This window comes from Notolabrus celidotus, chromosome 10 (genome assembly GCF_009762535.1).
Source record: "Notolabrus celidotus isolate fNotCel1 chromosome 10, fNotCel1.pri, whole genome shotgun sequence".
In the NCBI taxonomy this organism is placed as follows: Eukaryota; Metazoa; Chordata; class Actinopteri; order Labriformes; family Labridae; genus Notolabrus; species Notolabrus celidotus.
In genome coordinates this window covers 9,826,915-9,833,943 of record NC_048281.1, presented here as the reverse complement: position 1 = coordinate 9,833,943, position 7,029 = coordinate 9,826,915, and the positions used below count along the sequence as shown (strand labels likewise).

Sequence of the window (7,029 nt, the reverse complement as noted above, 5' to 3'; positions counted from 1 at the left end):
TCTATCAATCGGAAGGTTGGCGGTTCGATCCCAGCTCCGGCAGTCACATGCCGAAGTGTCCTTGAGCAAGACACTGAACCCTGAATTGCTCCCTCTGTTGTTCAGAGGTGTGTGAATGTGAACAAATGAGATCAGCTAACACTGATGGTCCCTTACTGCAGCAGCCTCTACCATCAGTGAGTGAATGGGTATGAATGGGTGAATGTGATGAGTAGTGTAAAAGTGCTTTGAGTGGTCAGAAAGACTAGAAAAGCGATATATAAGTACAAGTCCATTTACCATTTACCAACAAATACATTAGTCTTGTAGCACTTCTTAGATGCCTGTTGAATCGGCACTACAGCACTTACAGGTTTATTGATGCTAATTCTACCTGCTTCTTATTCATTCTGCACGTCTTCATTCAATGGAGACTTTTTAGGTGACTTAAAAGTTCTGTCTTGTTCAAACTTGAGGACTTTTTTCCTCTCTAAACACTTGTGGCTCATGTTTTCAAATTGCAGTCATGTTATCCTCTGAAACAGTAAAAACATCCAAACCATCTTACTCTTGTCAGTTTGATGCAGCTGTGCTTGTTCTTCTGTGCATGTAATCGCAGATCACATACTGCTGTCTACCATGTAGGAATGTTTAGTGTAGTTAAGAGTAAATAAACGTAACTTTATAGGCTATTTTCATCTACAGTATATATCCTTCCTCTGGCATTAGTAACAGGTTGCTTCCACTCTGTTCCAGAGGAGGAGAGAAAGTGTTCCTTGTGTGATCTGGAGGAAGTTGAAAATGAAATGCACTTCTTATTCTACTGTCCATCATATCATGATCTCAGGTACCTCCTTTTCAACAAAATAACAGAAAACTGTCCTGATCTGTTTTGCATGTCTAATGAAGATATACTTCAGTTCCTGTTTCAGTTTCAGTGTTCCAGTTTCCTTAGTTTGTGTTAAATGCTGTTCAGCAGCGTAGGAGCACACTCAATGTTTGATTTAGTTGTTGTTACTCTCAAATGTCTGAAGTGTACCACTATGCTTTTTAATTACTTAAGGCAAAAATATATGTGCATCCCTGGTATTTATTATAACTGGATAGTGGGGCCCTTAAGGTCAGTAAATGATGCTACTGGAGTGCTGGTATTGTTATATTTGGAGCTCTGTGCCACCTTTCAAGTTGTCATATTTGAAGAAGTGGAAGTCCCAACATGTTTGTGTTTTTGTATTGAAGAAGAGGTCCAGTGCTCAGTTTCTGTTGGCTAAGATTGCATGTCTGTCTCTAATCTTTCAGTAACACAGCTCACAAATCCTCCTCACTTCTTCACAATTTATCCATCATAAAGTTAAAAAGCCCAAAACAAACTTCTCCTCCTGAATGATTACTCAGAAATAACCCGATATGAAAACACACAGAGAGCCAGCCGCTCCATCTTAGAAAAGGTCAGCTACTTAATTTTAACCTAATCTTCATCCTCCTGTCTTTATATGTCTTCCTTCCCTTTCCTCCCTCCTATGCCTGTCCTCCTTTGTCCTTTCCCTTCCCGTTCCATCTTTTCCTCCGACTCCCCTTCCTTCTTTTTCAGGGTGTGTTTATCTGAATGCCCCTTCAGGACCAGCAGGATTATTGACCGTGAGTAATAGGGCTCGCCGGGACAGACTCAAATGCTTCGCATGCTTTCCCAACACCAGTGGGATCAGTGGTAACTGTAGCTCTATCTGGATTGGCTTTACAGAGAATCCCTTGCAATAACAGGGAAGGGTTGTGTTTAAGTCTAACCAAGCAGTAGTAAAGCCATGGGGATTTTCCAGAAAATCCACATCAGGGGTATCATCAACATATTAAGCAGCAGCAGTAAGTTAACACCTTCTTCCTCACAAATCACTTTGTGGACCCATTCTGGATTTGAAGTCTCAGCCCTGAGGGTTTGCAGCCTGTGTCCTGATCACTGTTTAATACTGTTTGTACACAAGCAACTGGTCAGGCCTGCTGTCAATCATGTTCACAGTAGTCCTGGTTGTAACAAGCTCAATTAGCCTGTCATTACCCTCTCTTTGTTTGTCCCTGTGGCAATTTGGGGATCAATTACACATCAGCGTTTGGTTGTTTTCCATTCTCCCTTATTAAATATAAGGCTGTAGAGAGTTCAGCCTTTTATCTATCTGTTGTGTTTTAAAGGTAAAATGGGATTGGGTGAGATTGGCAGATGGGCTGGTGCAGCATTTGCAGTAATGCAGATGTTTGACCAGACCATTACTGTGAAGAAGGAGCTGAGCCTGAAGGCAAAGCTTTCAGTTCACCAGTTGATCTATTTTCCAACCTTCACCCATGGTCATGAGCTTTGGGTCATGAGTCTGTGAATACAAGCAGCCTACATGAGTTTCCTCCTGAAGGTGTCTGTGCTCAGCCGTAGAGATAGGGTGTGGAGCTCAGACATCCGCAGAGAGCTGTTACTCCTTCACATCGAAAGAAGCCAGCTGAGATAGTTTGGGCATCTGATAAGATTGCTTCCTTGGCACCTCCCTTTAGAGGTCCAACTGGGAGGAGACCACGGGTGGATCCAGAGCCCTCCGGAGGTATTATCTACCCTATCTGGCCTGGAAGAGCTTGACAACATTGCTGGAAGAGGGTTACCTGGGTCGACTTGCTTAGCCTGCTGCCACCAGGACCCAGCCTCCTCTAGATGGACGCAGGAAGAGCTGAGGATCTGGACACTATTAAGATACAGTACATTAGAGGGACTTTGGTGGAGGAAGGTCACAGCAATCAAATGGAAATGATTAAGCGACGGCAGACAAGAGGAGACATATTTAAAGTTTCTGCAGCAGCAGGATTGACCGGTCACTAGAGATCATCCATGCCGATTCCCAAATCATCTGAGCTGAAGTCGTCTAGCAAGTCACAGGTCATGTTCCAGATCATTTGTAGCAAGTTTAAGTATTGTCTGTCTGATCGAGTCACAAAGCAAATCTAAAATGTGTAAGGCCAAGTCAAAGTCAGCTCTCTTTGATAAAAGCGTCGAGTCATGGAGCTGAGTCTCGACTCATCTGAGGCCAGAATCAACCGAGTCACATCTGCAGTAAACCAGATGAGTACCAGTCGAGTTACAAATGTGCAAACTAAACTTTCAAATAAGAGTGACTCTGAAGACGAAGAACTAATGTCGTCACATCAGGTCCAAACGTTGTCTTTGGGGTCTCTGATTGCGTACCATGAAAATGGCGAGAGATTCGAACTGTTAAAGCTCTGTGAGGGATTTTACACAGCTGGAGCCATAAATTCTTTCACTGCATTGGCTGAATGATTTCATTTGCAGGCTTTCTTTCACTGTCGTGTTTTACTTTTTGTTCCTGAATCTTTCCAGGTTAATTCCCCAACCCAATGTAAAAGTGATTTAATTATTATTGATGAGTGTCTGAGCACACAGTGTGACTCAGACGCTTGAAAGAAGACAGCCAGTCGTAATCCCAAAGCCAGACAATCTACAATGTGTGTATATATTTGTGAGTGAATGAGTAAGTCAGAGCTCGCAGGTGCTCCACCTCATCTCTGGAAGCAGCTGGCTGAAGCAAGGCCTTAGACATAAGTCTGGCTGGCTGCAGACACACACCCACACACACACTTACAGTGGATGAGGTTGCAATGTGGAAACTGCTCCGCCAAAGTAACAGAAGGGACAGGGAGGGGTTTGAAATCATTAAACTGTCCTACCACAGTCGTTTCATAACTCGTTAGAGCAGGAAGTAGCTTGTACGATAATAACAAGGACCAAAGTGAGGCAGCCCTTATAAGGTAATACAATTAAACACACATGACACACACCTGACACAAGACACAGGTATGCCCCATTTGGCATCAGCCGGATGTTCTTAACCCAGACAGCTGGAGGTTAATCACACCTGTGGGGCATACCTGTAATAGATACAACAATGGTTTTGATTGCAATCATCATTTATTGCCTGCACGTCGGCTGATTTCACTCACTACAATAACGTCTGTTCACGCATTGATGTAATTTTCCATGATTGTTGGAAACTTTGGTAGTTATGGCACCTTTACCAAAATGAAAAATCTACCTGAACTCTAAAAAACATCTCTTACCTTGTAGTCATGATGAAGCATTGATCATCTGGAGAGACTTGCAGTTGAGGGGCAAATCATTCCCAGAAGCAATGAGCCCGTCTGCAGCATCTTTGACCTACTGGTCATGTCTTGTTGTAGTGAGGTCGTAGTCCGAAGGATTCAACCTTTAGGGGAGAGTAAAACATATGTTTGACGTGAGACGCCAGAGCAAAAAAGCAATCAGTCATACTTTCCCACTGAGATTAAGATGACGTGTATATTGCAAGCGGACAAAACTACACTGTAAACCTGAACAAGTTGAAATGACTCAAAATGTTTGTGGTAACTGATTACATAAGTAATATAGTATAGTATAACTGAAATGATAAAATACAATTGTTTTCTTTCTTTTTTTAATTTTCAAGTTTCCCCAACTCAAATTTATTAGTTACATTTTTTTATATTTTTAATTCATACATACTAGATTAGACTTCAGGTGGAAGGCAGGGTACACCCTGGACAGGTCACCAACCAAGCAAACATGGAAAGACAGACAAACATTCACGCACACACTGACACCTACGGGCAATTTAGATGTTTTTGGACTGTGGAAGGAAGCCAGAGTACCCGGAGAGAACCCACACTGTAAAAACTGTTGCTTAGATTCAACTCAAAGAAATTAAGGCAACATTTTCCAATCAATTTTTGGTAGTTTAGTGAACTTCTTTGTATTTTAAGCTGGTAAAACTCTATTATACTTAGTTTACTCAATGCTAAATAAATTAGTAGATGCTACTAGGAAAAGCCAAAAAATTAAGTTTAGCCAAAGTTAAAAATGTTGCACATTAACCACAGCAGATTTCATTATATTAAGTACCATTCAAATGAAAAATATAAAAAAAATGATTTGAATTAATCCCTGTAATCAAATATATTAATTTCAAACAATTCTTCCTTTCCTTTTTTACACTACTTAAAATAATTAGTTATCATTGCTATAAATAAAATGAGAGAGATATGAGAGATATACATTTCCAACATTTATTTAACTGTGTAAACATATACAGTGACACTGAGTTGGATCCATGTGAACTTTGATTCCCTCGATGACGATGCCTACTGTGTCTGGCTCACAACAAGCATAGATCTTCATGCTGTGCATTTTGAGGTCCTCATGCACATTTGACTCTGCAACACCCTGCATGCCAAACAAAGAGAAATAAATTAATAAGAAATTCAGTCCCATGTGTTGATGAAACATACAAATACATTTAATAGAATAGTAGGGGTGTAATATATTTGTCTTTTCTCTCTTTGAGAGATAAAAATCTCACAGACCTCACGGCTGAATATGTAAAAATAATGATGATTTCATCCTGAAAATGATTTATGACCACATCAAAAGTCTGAATTTATGTGAGATTGTGACCGTAAAGTTGACACTGATTGAGGATTAACTTCCATGCTGCACATCTTGCCTGCCTCAGGGGTCATATCAGACTACTGGTTTGAGACGAAATGATAATTTCCCCGAAAATAAGCACAAACAATCCAGAAATACCTGCTTACTACTACAGTGCAAATATTTTCGGTGTTGCTAAATTAACAACAAATTAGCAATGCTGATGAGAGTCCAGCCACAAGAATAACGGGCAATTTATTTGAAATGCCCGACTCAAAAACGAACAAGGGAAACAATTTGGATTTGGATTGTGGCAAGCACACAAAATAGGCTGCGGACAGTCATTGGCAAAAACGTAAACGGTATTACTTTAATTATTTGTTTGAGATTAGCTGTACACTGTAAGGCCTCATGGCGCGCATTTTACGAATACAACTGAGGAATCCAAGTCATGCTTTCGAAAACAGCACAGTACATCATGTTCATTCAGAAAAAAAAGGTTACTTACATGTGTTTTGTGAAGTGTTATCCAGCATGTAGACTCCATGAAAGATTCATGCGTTCAATGTTGGCTGCAGGACAGGAGCGAACGTTAAACGTGTCTTGGCACGTCCTCTATGCTACATGTGGGCGTGTCATGTCGTTTTACTTTCGAGATGAGGCGTTAAACTGAGTTTTGTCAAATTAATTTATTGTGAAGTTAAACAAAAATCAATTAAACGCTAGAAAATTTCAAGTTACCAAAATATTCACACTTTTCACTTATAGGTAACTTAAAAAAACACAAAAAGAAAAGTAAACTGATTTTTCAGAGAAGACCTACTTTTTAAAATTAAGTTATCTGGACATTACCATTGAAAGGCTTTTTACAGTGCACGCATGCATGGAGAGAACATACAAACTCCACATAGGAGGGCACCTGCCTGCCCGGGGACTCGGACCAGAAACCTTCCTACTGTGAGGCAACAGCACTGCCCACCGCACCACTGTGCAGCCTGCCTTAGTTCCTCCCCGTGTTTATTCAGTATTCGTTATCCTTTGTCTCCCTTGAGTGTTTAGTGATCCATTTCTCTTGTTGTGTTTTCTTAGTCTAGTTTTGTGTTTCCTGTTTTATTTTGTAGTTTTGAATCCTTATGTCTCCAGTTTAGTTTGACATCATGCCCTTGTGTGTTTCCCTCCTTTAGTGATTCCCCTCATTAGTTTCACCTGTGTCCTGTGTTCACATCTGTGTTGATGAGTCTGTGTATTTAGTTCCTCTGTGTCCCCTGTCCCTTGTTGGATCATTGTTGGTCTTCCCTGTACCGGTACAGCGGTTTGGCATCGTCTTTCCTCGTTTCTTGCCGCTTCGTGACGCACAACCATTGTGGTTTTTCAAATGTGTGAAGACTGGCGTGGTGACGTGGATGACGTCATATGCAGCGTCACTCTGTACCCTCAAAAGTTGTTATTTGTACATGGATATTAACTCAATAAAATTGATCCACAATATAATTAAAACAACATTAATCAATCAGATAACCCAATAATTAATTGTTGGTTCAACTACATAGCTGGTTTTGAGTGCTGTACCCTTAATTGCT

At 40.7% G+C, this 7,029-nt stretch overlaps 1 long non-coding RNA gene across 1 annotated transcript; it reads right to left on the bottom strand.

The window, feature by feature from the left end:
• Positions 1-5,072: 5,072 nt before the first annotated feature.
• Positions 5,073-6,219, bottom strand: LOC117820067. Its single transcript, XR_004632681.1, has 2 exons — positions 5,958-6,219; positions 5,073-5,245 (listed from the first exon to the last, which is right to left on the bottom strand). It is a non-coding gene; the product is annotated as an uncharacterized LOC117820067 (long non-coding RNA).
• Between the last annotated feature and the right edge of the window lie 810 nt (positions 6,220-7,029).